We start from the raw sequence: 12,645 nt of genomic DNA on the forward strand, positions 1-12,645 counted from the left end.
CCTTTGCTATCTAACACAAAAACTGTACTTGAAATCTTTCTTGCTAAACAATTAGAAAAGACTCAAGAAAAGAAATCAGATTTCACCTCTTTTTCTGGCCCGAAACATGGAGGGTGCAGAGGAGAAGGGGGTTCCTGCTGTGCCAGAAACCCTTAACAAAAAGTGAAGGAATTTCGCAAAGCTGAAGATCAAGGGCCTGAGAAAGAAGTTTGCCCAAAAGATGCTTCGAAAGACAAGAAGGAAACTTATCTACGAAAAAGCTAAGCACTGTCACAAAGAATACAGGCAGATGTACAGAACTGAGATTCGAATGGCGAGGATGGCAAGAAATGCTGGCAACTTCTATGTACCTACGAAACCCAGCTTGGCACTTGTCATGAGGATCAGAGGCATCTGTGGTGTGAGCCCCAAGGTCCAAAAAGTGCTGCAACTCTTTCACCTTCTCCAGATCGTCAACGGCACCTTTGTTAAGCTCAACAAGGTTTCAGTTAACATGCGAGGCCTGTGGAACCACATACTGAATGGGGGGGTACCCAAACCTGAAGTCAGTAAATGAAATGATCTACAAGCGTAGTTATGGCAAAATCAACAAAAAGCAAATTGCCCTGACAGATAACACATTGACTGCTCGATCTTCTTGGTAAATATGGCATCATCGGCATGGAGGATCTGATTCAAGAGGTGTACTGTTGGAAAATGCTTCAAAGAAGCAAACAACTTCCTGTGGCCCTTCAAATTATCATCTCCACCAGGTGGACTGAAGAAAAAGGCCACCCACTTTGTAGAAGGTGGAGGTGCTGGCAACAGGGAAGACCAGATCAAAAGGCTCATTAGAAGGATGAAGTACGGTATCTACTACGGTTATTTTTGTAATCTGGTCAGTTAATAAACAGTGACTGCTTTCAAATTGAAAAAAAAAAAAAGAAGAAATTAGATTTCAACTAATGTTACCAGTTACTGTGTAACATCCAGTCACAGATTTGTAAGTATGGCTGAGAATGCTCACGGGACCTAAGCAATACTCACCAAAAGAGGTTACCATGCTTTCTCTCTCATTCTCCATACAGACTATACTTTTATATTATGCTCCACACAGAACCCCTATTTCAGATTTTTATTTCACATAGATACAAATTTACAACTTGCAAAATACTATGACCAAAATAATAAGCTTAAACCAAATGAATCAATAGTATTATATTATGCTTCAGTCAGACTTTTACTTTATATCTTACAGATACCAGCTGTCATGAATCTGACTTAGCTGGTTTTTTTCACTGTCTTTATATTTTTGTGCTTTTCTTTCTTAGGGTGGTGCGGGGACAAGGGTACTGCACATCTACTTCCCCTGTATAAAGAAGTATGTTCATGGGCGGTCGGTTAGCTCAGTTGGTTAGAGCACGTGCTCTTAACAAGGTTGCCGGTTAGATTCCCACATGGGATGGTGGGACTGCTCCCCCCCCCCCCCAACTAGATTGAAAACAGCGACTGGACTTGGAGCTGAGCTGTGCCTGCCACAACTAGACAGAAAGACAATGACTTGACTTGGGAGTTAATGGGTCCTGGGAAAAACACAGTTACCCAATCAAGTTAAAAAAAGAAAAAAGAAATATGTTCATAGAAAGGGAATGTTCTAGACTGAAGAAAAGGGATACCAGTGTTAGTATATCACTGTTTGAATAAGAAAGATTAAATCTGGAGATAAGTATTTTGGTCTCAATGGAGAGGCAAACACCACTGTGGGACAGGGTTAGTTCTTTCATCAGGTTTCGCCATGGCCTAGAATGAACACTCAAGACCGTCCAACTTAAATGCTCTGGTCTTAGGCTCACAATGCAACTTTCTCTGATTATGAACAGCTTTCTCAAGTACCTTGCCTCCCAAGTACCTCCATAGAAGAAACAGGGTGCCCTGGAAAGCAGATGCAGGTAATTCAGTAGAAAAGTATAGCCCCTTGTGAATTACAACATTGTTATTCTAACTTACATATCAGTGAGTTTGATTAGGCTGAATCATCCCTAGGTGAAATACTAAAATGGAATTTCTGGATCTTCAAGGCTATGAAACAGGCTGTGAAATGTGTGACCACATCAAGATACCACCACACCCTGTCTAGGCAGCCAATTGGCATCCCTCTAAAAGGTCTTAAGCTCAATTCTCCCGAAAGTGTCACAGTAATTATAGAAATCTTCTTTTATGCTTAATTATCCATAATCAAAATCCATCAAAACTCAGATTTTAAAAATAGATGTATGTAAACGCAAATATGCCTAGTGAATGATTCGATTGCATTAAGATGCATGAAAAGCAATAAAGGCCAAATAAACAATGATATATAAACATGGTCAACATCTAACTTGACCCTAATAAAATAAAAAGCAATTTTTCACTTTCCCAATCCAAATAATAGCAAAAACATCTTAAACAGTCCTCAATTATAAAGAATTGTCATGAAATTCTCAAAACAAAATCTTAGTTTTTAAATGGTATTCCCCAAAGGGTATTATAATAAATGTTAAGTGAGATTTTATTACCTGTGCCTACTGTGAATATAGTTTAATTTCTGAATATTTCGATATCTTTCAAATAATGACAATGTATAATAAGCAACAAATCTTGCTTTGAAAATTCAAAAAAATTAACAAAAACCACAAGAATGGATACTCAAAGCAAAACTGCAAACTTTCAAAATAATAAGAAGGCATTCATCCTAAAAGAACAGAGTCACATTTATCAAAGGGCATTTTTCTACAAGGTGATATTAGAAAGTTTATTAGTAAGTTAGTAGAAAGTGATTTTATACTAAGATAACAAATTTTCCCTGAATCCAAGGGACTCATTCTTCATGAATCCAAGTTCTAATTAATTCTGGATACCTAGAGAGGGCTGGGAGGTGGGGAGGACTGGTCCATAGAAAATGAAAGAATCATTTTTAATCCATATTTCTGACATTAGTTAGAAATGGAAGAGGGAAAGTCCCACTGTGACAAGTGTTAAAAACTATAAAATATCTAGGAATAAATTTTGAAGGAGCTAAAACTAAAACAAGACCTGAAGCTCATTATAATAAAGAAATGGAAGCTCATTATAATAAAGAAAACTTATCATTATTAAAAAATGTCAGACCTCCCCAAATTAATATACGAATATAATGCAAATCCAAACAGTGAGCCTTTTTGAGGTTATTTGAACCCAACAGAATTATTTTCAATCAACAGAGATATAAGAATAAATGTTTAAGAATAGTGCAGTACAGTGATAGGAGCTTTTGTTAATACAGTGTAACTTTCTATAAAGTTGTTATACTCAAACAGTAAATTAAAAGGACAGGAAGAGAAAAACAGCATCCAGAAATAGAGCAAAGATATATAGGAACTTAATATGATATGGTGGCATTTAATTCATTGAGAAAAGGATGGTTTATTTAGACCTGGCATAACTGGCTCTCTATGCAACAGAAAACCATAAGACTCCCTACATCACACCATATGAAAGGTAATTCCAGATGAATGAACACGTGTTATATGACAAAGAATTAATACACTATAAGTTGTTCCTACAAGATAAGGAGAAAAACAGCTTTAAATAAAAATGAACCAAGGACATGAACAGACAATTCTTAATAAAGGAAGTCCAAATGGCCCAAAAACGTATCAAAAGAAGCTAACCCCAGTAATAGTCAGGGAAATTAAAATTAAGACAAAACTAAAACACCATTTATCATACAGAAGATCAGTAAAAGTTAAGTAATTACATCTAATAATATGATAATAAGGAAAACTCACTGCCAGTGAAGGTGGAAATTATGACTACCTACTTAGAGAGTGATCTGGCAATAATATTTAAAATATACTTCCTTTAACGCAGAAATCCCTCCTTGGAGATTCAAGTCGGTAGAAATAAAAGCACCAGCAAATAAGATGATGTGTACAAGGACATTTATTGTAGTGCTGTCTCTGGTGGTAAAATCTACTATGTGACATAATAGCAATATTTAAAAGAACAAGATAGAATTAAATTTACTGACCATGATATGTTAAGAAAAGCTTGTTACAGAGTAATATGAAAAATATCTCTTTTGTAAAAACAAAGAATCACTAAATATGCACATTTATGTTTGTATATCCAGTACTTGACCCAGCATGAAGAGAAATAATGAAGTATACCTATAAGCTGATAAAATGGTTAGGGTTTAACAGTGAAGGGGTTGAGGAAAATGATTAGCTTTTTAAAAAGTATAACTTTAATTTTTTTCACTTATTATTAATACAATGGATACCTATTATTTTGTAAACTAAAAAGACAGACAAAAAAACTGAAAAAAAAACAAAAAAACTCAGCACGATGAAAGTAGATTATTCAAACACATAGGGAGAGTCAGAAACAAATAATGAACTATCAACATATTTCCATTTTGGGGGAAAAGACTTAAGTTCTCAACTTACTATTAGTTTCCTCAGCATACTAAATTACAAAATAGGTATTCAAAAGAAAAAAGATGGCAGGCGGAGATTTCTTTGCTGCCACTTACAGCTTGTAAGAAAAAGTCTGGATAAATCACAAAGAGAAAAGGATAATGTCAATTTCGGAATTAAACATCTGAATAATATTTTCAAAGGCATGGAGACAAGGTTTTGTATATGTTTTCTAAACCTCAAAATAAATTTCACTGACATCAACTCTCCGAGTTACAAGTAAAGGACCTGCAATAGATTCCCATAACTCACTCCGGACCCTGACTGCTTTGGGCTCTAGCATCGACCAATTACCGTTAATCTGAGCACTTGAACAATTTCTTTCATATTATTTTTATTAATATCATCTATTCTGCAGAGTAACTACTACTGTGCCAAGTATTAGAAATGCCACAATTTAAGATAGTTCTTGTCCTCTGGAAGATCAAGGAAAAGTAGACAATTCAGCAAGTATTAAAAAAAAGGGCTACACCTCTTTGCCTGGGGGCAGAGAGAGAGCAGGAAGAATGGGTTCACTGGTAGAGGGAGAAAGAAAAGATTCCAGTTATAGGAAGAACAGGTTCAAGGAGAATGAAAGAACATGGAGTAGTCAAGGAACAGCAAAAAGTTCTGTGAGTGTAAATAAAAATACAACCAAATGCTAATAAAATCAAATTGTAAGCTACTTCCTCTTTCTACTTTCTTAAATGATCAACACCATTTATTAAGCTTTCATCATGGAAAGTTCCTAAAGAAAATAACGCCAAGCATTCACTGGTAGAAACAAATACACATTTATAAAAAATCACATATATTGGGTACTATCAAAAAAGGAGGGTCTTTCTTCTTACAATAGTTTTCCTTCAATAATCATACCAAAAACACAGTATCTGTAGATTCAATTACCCTACACAGTGTACCTAATTATTTTCAGTTAGTTTCCCCATTCATCTCAAACCATATTTTCACCAGATTTTTAAAATACCATGTTTTCAAAAAATTCATCAAGTGAGAAGGGAACCAAATCTTTTCTGCAGACTTTATAACAGAAATAAGAAAAATAACTGAACTTTTCTTCAGCTTGAAACTGAACAATTTCCCAATAGTGACGATTAATAAATAGTTTCACTAAATTGAGTTGTAAAAACACTAATGGAACTCCTTTTACTTTGAGGTGTACAATTGTGTAATTATTTACAAAAGTTAAATCTTATAACCAAATAGTACATCATCTATTCTATGTCAGTCTTAATTTTAAACCAAAGGCTTATAAAAAGGGGTGTGCAACTATTTTACAGTTCAAAAGATCTAAGTTCATGTCTTTCTCATATTTACTCTTCCCAGGAATCCATAACATTAACCTCAAAGCCAGACAAGCTGAAAAAGTCTACGATGCATGGTACAACAGAAAAAACAATCAGCTACAACAAGCTGGCGTGAGCAAAGCAACTGCATTATCAGGTTTCACAGTGACTGTTGCACTGTAACAAGGGGTGGGGGGTTTGTGTAAAAACTACTTTCCTTTAAGATGTCTTTAAATATTCATAAAGAACAAAAGTTATATATATTTTCTCTCTCTTTTAAAAACCAATAACTTTTTCCTTCTAAACCTATTTTTCACTGACAATATTTATAACTTACTGATAAATTTCCTCTCCAATGGTTCGAGTTGGGTTGGGGGAAGCAAAACGTCTAAGTATCTAATGGTGAAAAAAGCATTTCTTGTTTCAATCATATTATCCTAAACCTTACCCTTTTATACAAAAGTGTTAGCTTGATGCTGACTCAACAAGTTTGGCAAGTGTGTTTTGGGTTTTTTCCCCCTCCCATTTCTGGACCCTTCAAACACTGACAAGAGATAGTTTTTATAATAACCAGAACTCATGTCAAATCAAGTATTTTGTGTTACTACCTCAGTGAAGAAAAAATCTTGCATGTATTTTTATATAAACAACTGCCTTTACTGAAATAAAATTTTCTACATAAAAAGCAAATGAAAATATCCTAATACTTTTTGACCAAGACATGATTTTCAAGACTTGTAAGCCAAAAAAATAAGAACTTAGATAAATCTGCATGTTCTCTTAATTTTAAAATTGCTTGCTACTTTAAATATCCTACATAAAAAAACTGAACAGAATTAACAAAGGTTTCGATGAAAAAAAGCCAAAATCAAGAACTTTTAAGAAAACAATTGACAAAGCACCAATACCAACTAAACAAGTTGCTGCAGTTTGAAGAAAATACTTTTAGATTTTCTGAAGCTAAATCTAAATAAAAATTTTAAAGATTTGTTATCAATTAAGTCCTTCTGTATACACAAAATTTAAAATTCCTCATCGAATGCAAATAACGGGATTTAAGCATTTCAAAAATCTGTTTTGGTAAGTAGTTTCCGAATTCAATATTTTTAAAAATATTTTATTTGATATTAGTAATTACACTTTCATTTTTTTTATTTTATTGGGAATGTGTGTTTCTTCAACCTAGTTGTGGAGGGCGCAGCTCAGCTCCAAGTCCAGTTACCGTTTTCAATCTTTATTTGCAGGGGGCGCAGCCCACCATCCCATGCGGGAATTGAATGAGCAATCTTGTTGTTGAGAGCTCGCACTCTAACCAACTGAGCCATCTGGCCACCCCACAATTCAATTTTTTAAAAAAAATAATGTTTTGGAAAATACTTGTTCAACTTTTTCAATTTGCATAAAAAGTTTTTATAAATCACAAAAACCTGGGTTTTTGTTTTTATACACCACTGATTTCAAGACTACTTTTAAAAATAGTGGGATGAAATATTACCAAGGCATTTCTGACAATTTCTGTACTTTAGTATCACTCTAAAATTCACCCTCAAATCTAGAACTGCTGTCAAAGAAACAGATCAAAGAACAAGCAACTGCTCCCCCCAAAAATTAACTGAGGTTTTCTAAACAATAATGTTAATTTTATTCAAGTATAATCCCAACAACTTTAGATAAAATAGATGCTCAGGTCTGTGCTGATCAATCTACAGTTCACTAAACAGCACTTAGCTTATAATTTGTAAGGCAGAAAGACACTTTCTTCAACTGAATGCAAACCATTAGTAAATAGTTTTGAAAGACATTTAAATATCAGTACATTGTGTTATGAAATGAACTGAGTTAAATGACACCTATCTGATAGCTCTTCCAATAATAAATGAGTGAGCATTCCATAGATGTTCTGTGTTTGACCAAACTCTTTTGGTAAAAGTCTCTTGGTTTAGAGCTCCTTTAAACAAAGAGAAACTCCACAGCTTCAGAGTAAATACTCCTATTTTTGAGAAGTCTCCTTAAAACAAATAACAAGAACACTATTTACAACGAAAACATTCAATCTTCTACTAATACACGATATGATCAGTACAGGAATGTACCTACCTGATAATAAGACTAATGCACTTATACATGAATTAGCAGTATTAGAATATTTGGTCCAAGTTATAAATTGTAAGTTCAGCAGTCACTAGGCTGTAATCTCAAACAAGTCATTTCTCTTTTGCAGATGTAAAAACCCAAGCTAAGATGAAATAGAGGTGATACAATCACTCACCTAATTTGAAATGTAGAAAATCAGCAGTGAATTACTGTAAAGTGCTTTTTATTCAAGCATGCTACATTGCAAACATATGTTAAGAGTAGAATAAAAGTGGTGAGATTATGGGTACCTGGAGAGTCTATATTTTTAAACCAAACGTTAAGGTGTATACAGTCTGACAAATATTACGAGGAACAGAAGTATTTAAAATCCAGAAAAATCCAATACGTAAGTCAATCCAAGTATTTTTTAGAATCCGTCGACAAAGATGATTACTGTACAAAACATCTGAAAGTTAAATTCACTAAGAAATCTTTCACTCCTCTCTTCTGTTAACTAATCCCTACAGCAGCAAAAAAAGTTACTTTCCTTTCTACCTACATCAGATTAAGATTCTTCACAGGCAGATTTCCATGCCTAGGGATATAAAACACCAAGAAAAAATACAGTGTCAGTAAGAACCAAAAAGCTAAGTGTTCAGCAAAGGAAAGTAACACACAAATGAGAAAACACTTGACAGCCTATCCCTACCACCCCTCCCAAAAGCCATTTAATTGGGTTTATAAACATTTACTGCTTAAGGACACCCTGGGCGAGTGTATCGACGGATCTCCTAACAGGGAAACAACCAAGCGTCCCAACTCTTTCAGGCACTCGGGAAGATCGGGAGAATTATCAGAAACTGATGTACGCACGATCAGGAGTTTGAGAGAAGGATAATAAGCAGTGTACTGGAAGGTGAGTTTAAAAACAAAAAACAAAAAAAAAAGGAAAATTGGGAAAGAAGTTGGTCGGAAGATTAAAGGGAGGCGAGGCCGATGTCCGGTTCTGAGGGGACAACACTGCAGGTGCAGACTGGGATTAACTTAGCATTTGGAAATTCTGAAAAGTTCTAGGAAAGACCTGACCCGGGTATAAGATACAACAAGAACGTTGATACGTGGCTCAGAGAAGACACGCGGGGGTGGGACCCGCCCGGCTAACCCCAGGCTCCCTGAATGAGCCCTCAAATGAGGATCGAAGCCTGAGAAAGTCAACGGGTCCAAGGAGGCCCGCAGCGACCGAGCAACGCCACAGCACGGAATGCAACCGCGCGCGGTGCCTCCCGGTCCGAGGCCTCGGGGGTCGGTCGGCAAGAAGTCGGAGCAGTCCTTGGGGCTCCGGGCCCCTCCTGGCCCAGCCTCTGTCCGCTCTTCTCACCCCCCCACAGCCTGGGACCGGACCCCTGGGATTGACAGGAAGCTTCCGGCCAAGAGCTACCGGCCAGCGTGGGGCAAAAGCAGCGATATATTCTTAGCGCCGCGAGTGACACTCACCGGCCCGAAACCTCGAATGAGACCAGCAGCTCCGGGGGCGGCGGCAGCAGCAGTGGCAGCAGGAACCGAACATCCAAAATGGCGGCTCCCTCGGCCTCACCACCGCTACTGCAGGCGGAGGGATCCTTAGGAAGGAGGGAGTTTCTAACTAACCTCACACACTATCGAGAAGCTTCGGTCCCTAGCTTCCTCTCCTTGTCGATTCCGCGTCCTCTGACTTTAACTTCTCGTGCCTCCCCTCTCCAATTATCCGAGAACTCGGACCTCGCCGAGGACTATTTGCCAAGGAGGAGGTGACTGCTCCTGGCAGAGCGACGCAAAGCGTAGCATGAATCGGGGCTGTCACTGATGACGCGAGACGCTGCTGCCGAGTCACCGCTGCGGAGAGTCTGAGCGAGAAAGATCCGGCTGACCCAGCAGCCGACTGACATTGGTTCCGCTTGGGGGGGCCTAGGCTACCAGGAAGCGACCTAGCCACCTGAAGAGGGCGGGGCTCGCAAGATAGTAGCGAAGGAAGTGCGAGAGGCGAAGCAGGTGGTCTTGGATTCTGTGGTTTTGTGGTATCTTTGCAACATACTTTACAAAAAGCGTTAGAGGATGACACGAAGAATGGATTCCAAGCCCAGTACCACCGCTCAACCATCTGCGTTGGACAAGTCATTTAAACTCTCAGGGCCTCAGTTTCCTCATATATACACTGAGAGGATTTGGACTAGTGACAGTCCTTGCAGAGTAGGCTTTCTGACTTACTCCATGAACTAATGAACGGAGCCAAAGACAGTCTAACCAGACAGTTCCTGGCTTGATAAATAATTACTAACACCTGATACGAATATTTTCCATGTAAACGTAAAGAGGGCCATGATAGCTTGACCCATTTAAAGGAAAGGTGACCTACCTAAACTAAAATCCTTCAGATAGATTGGCAATAAAGTGAACCTCCCAAAGTGAATAAAGCACAGTACCTGGGTAGATGCCAAAGAGAACTGAACTAACCACAAATCTTGATCTTAGGACTTGTCGGACTGTGTTTCTGCCAAAATAAGACCCGGTCTCATATTAATTTTTGCTCCAAAAGATGCATTAGGGCTTAGGTTCAAGGGATGTCAGCCTGAAAAATCATGCCATGACTTATTTTCCAGTTAGGTCTTATTTTCGGGGAAACACAGTAGAAAGGTTACACTTTTCTTCTTAGCCATTCTTATGCCAGAATTTCAAAAGATTTTACAAAAATTGAACTGAATGGGCCCACCTATACAATTTTGTTCTTGAACTACTGAGGCATGCCAAGTGGCTGGGGGGAGAAAAAGATCAAGGGCATAATAATAGTAATTATTTTTTATTAAATATTGATACCACACTGTTTATCAAAAGCATTTTTGTATGTATAATCTAATCTTCCAGCAGTCTTCTGAGTCAGACTAGACAGGCATATGTAATTTCGTTTTACAAATAAGAAGATTGCGGCACAGAGAAACTGACTTACTGAAAGACTCTCCCCATTCCCCATGGGGTCCGCTATACCATGCCACCTTGCAAATTAGAAAAGGGCACACACCCACCCACACCCATACCCACACTCAGGGTGGAATCAACCAAGGGCAAATGGTTTGGGGAGTAAAATGCTTATGGAATTCAGTATCCCCTCCTGATACTATTGTACAGTGCATCCCTGGATCACAGTGCAGCCCTAAATGTAGTGGGCCCTCAGTATCCTCTGGTAGCTTCTAGGAGGAGTCAACCAACCACAGCTAGAATATATTTGGGGGAAAAAAATGTTACATTGTCGCTGATGTGTACTATGTAGTCAGGCATCGGTACTGAATATGTACAGACTTTTTTTTGTCATTATTCCTTAAATAATATAACAACTATTTACATTGTATTAGGTAGTATAAGTAATCTAGAGATTATTTAAAGCATACAGAAGGATGTGCTTAAGTTATATGCAAATACTACACCATTTTACATAAAGGATTTTAGCACCCTTGAATTTGGGTATTGGTGGGAGTCCTGGAACCGATCCCCCACAGACACCGAGGGCTGACTACACTAGTGTAAAACTAGGACACCATAATGATGCCTTGACATGGATTCCTCTGAGGTATAGCTATGCATGAAAACATGCTAAAGTACTACAGTTTGAGGCTCCCGTAAAAGTAAGGAATTTATAGTGTGGGCAGTGGGGTTTAAAAAAAAAAAAGTAAGGAATTTGCAAAGCAGTTAGCTAAAGTATTCCGTTTGCAACGTGACAAAATTTGCTTAGAGGTTGAACTTAAATGTTTACCATTGCAAACAGCAAAAGAAAAGTTAAGCCATCTTCTTAAGAAAGAGGATGGAGCTGTTTTCTACCATGCCAATGATAGCGCATGAAAGAGAAAATGACAGACATTACAAAAGGCAAACCCCCTTCATGTATTTTTTTTTTTTACTTATATTTATCTTTATAATTACCAAACTCCTTCAATGTAACTGAAAACTAAAAGCAATTGACCAAGTACATAGCATGGTCATCATTATCCTGGAATCTTTGGTTTCTGTGGCTAGCAATTGAAATTTGGGAAGACTTAATCACCATCTACTCAAACATAATCCCTAATTTCAGATAAATAAATTACAACACATCAATAAAATGAAACATTATTCTGCCAATAAAAATAGAGGTTATTATGGTTTCACAGATTTTTAAAAACATTACAAAACATTATTATAAAATGAGCTTGTAAAAAGTGTGTACTGTATATACATAGGAAAACAGTTAAAGGATAATACTAAAATCTAAAGATGATTATCTTTGGATGGTGGGATTTAGAGGATTCTTTATTATGTTTTGTTTTTGCAACGAGCATACTCTACTTTTATTTGAAAAAAAAGTTTTACATTTTGAAAAAGAAAGGCCTTATAAGATAATGAAGTTTTATGGATCCAAATGCTAAAAGAGATTTTTGTTTTTAAAATAGCAACAGCCTGAAAGGATTAAACAAATTTCTAGGAAGAGATAATGGCTGAGAGAAAAGATAATTATTTTTATGGTGTTGTTTATTATTGATAACTTGTACAGTTCAATTTAACAAATAATAACAACAAACAGCAAAAACAAAAGTTCAGTTTTTGGCCAGGAGTGAGACCACTCGGATGCCCATCCTGGCTGAGTTTAACTCACTTTGTGCCCTGAGCAAAGTATTTACCATCTTGGGGCCTATTTCCTCAGCTGGCCAGTATTTATTTATGACTAGCCTTATTCCAAAATGGATTCAAAGCAGCTTATTATGCAGAGATCAAATGTGTGAAAGCACTTTGAAAAGTATCAAGCATCA

At 37.1% G+C, this 12,645-nt stretch overlaps 1 protein-coding gene and 1 pseudogene across 2 annotated transcripts in view; one reads left to right on the top strand and one right to left on the bottom strand.

Moving 5' to 3' along the window:
* Window positions 1-9,667, bottom strand: part of AP1G1 (adaptor related protein complex 1 subunit gamma 1) — a 74,089-nt gene extending 64,422 nt beyond the window's left edge. For both annotated transcript variants that reach the window (XM_019757351.2, XM_074314626.1), the window contains exon 1: window positions 9,329-9,667. The gene's annotated coding sequence lies outside the window, so the exon portion shown is untranslated. The remainder of the gene's footprint in view (window positions 1-9,328) is intronic.
* Window positions 92-886, top strand: LOC109461268 (large ribosomal subunit protein uL30; annotated as a pseudogene).
* Window positions 9,668-12,645: the final 2,978 nt, after the last annotated feature.

Source organism: Rhinolophus sinicus, linkage group LG11 (assembly GCF_036562045.2).
Source record: "Rhinolophus sinicus isolate RSC01 linkage group LG11, ASM3656204v1, whole genome shotgun sequence".
In the NCBI taxonomy this organism is placed as follows: domain Eukaryota; kingdom Metazoa; phylum Chordata; class Mammalia; order Chiroptera; family Rhinolophidae; genus Rhinolophus; species Rhinolophus sinicus.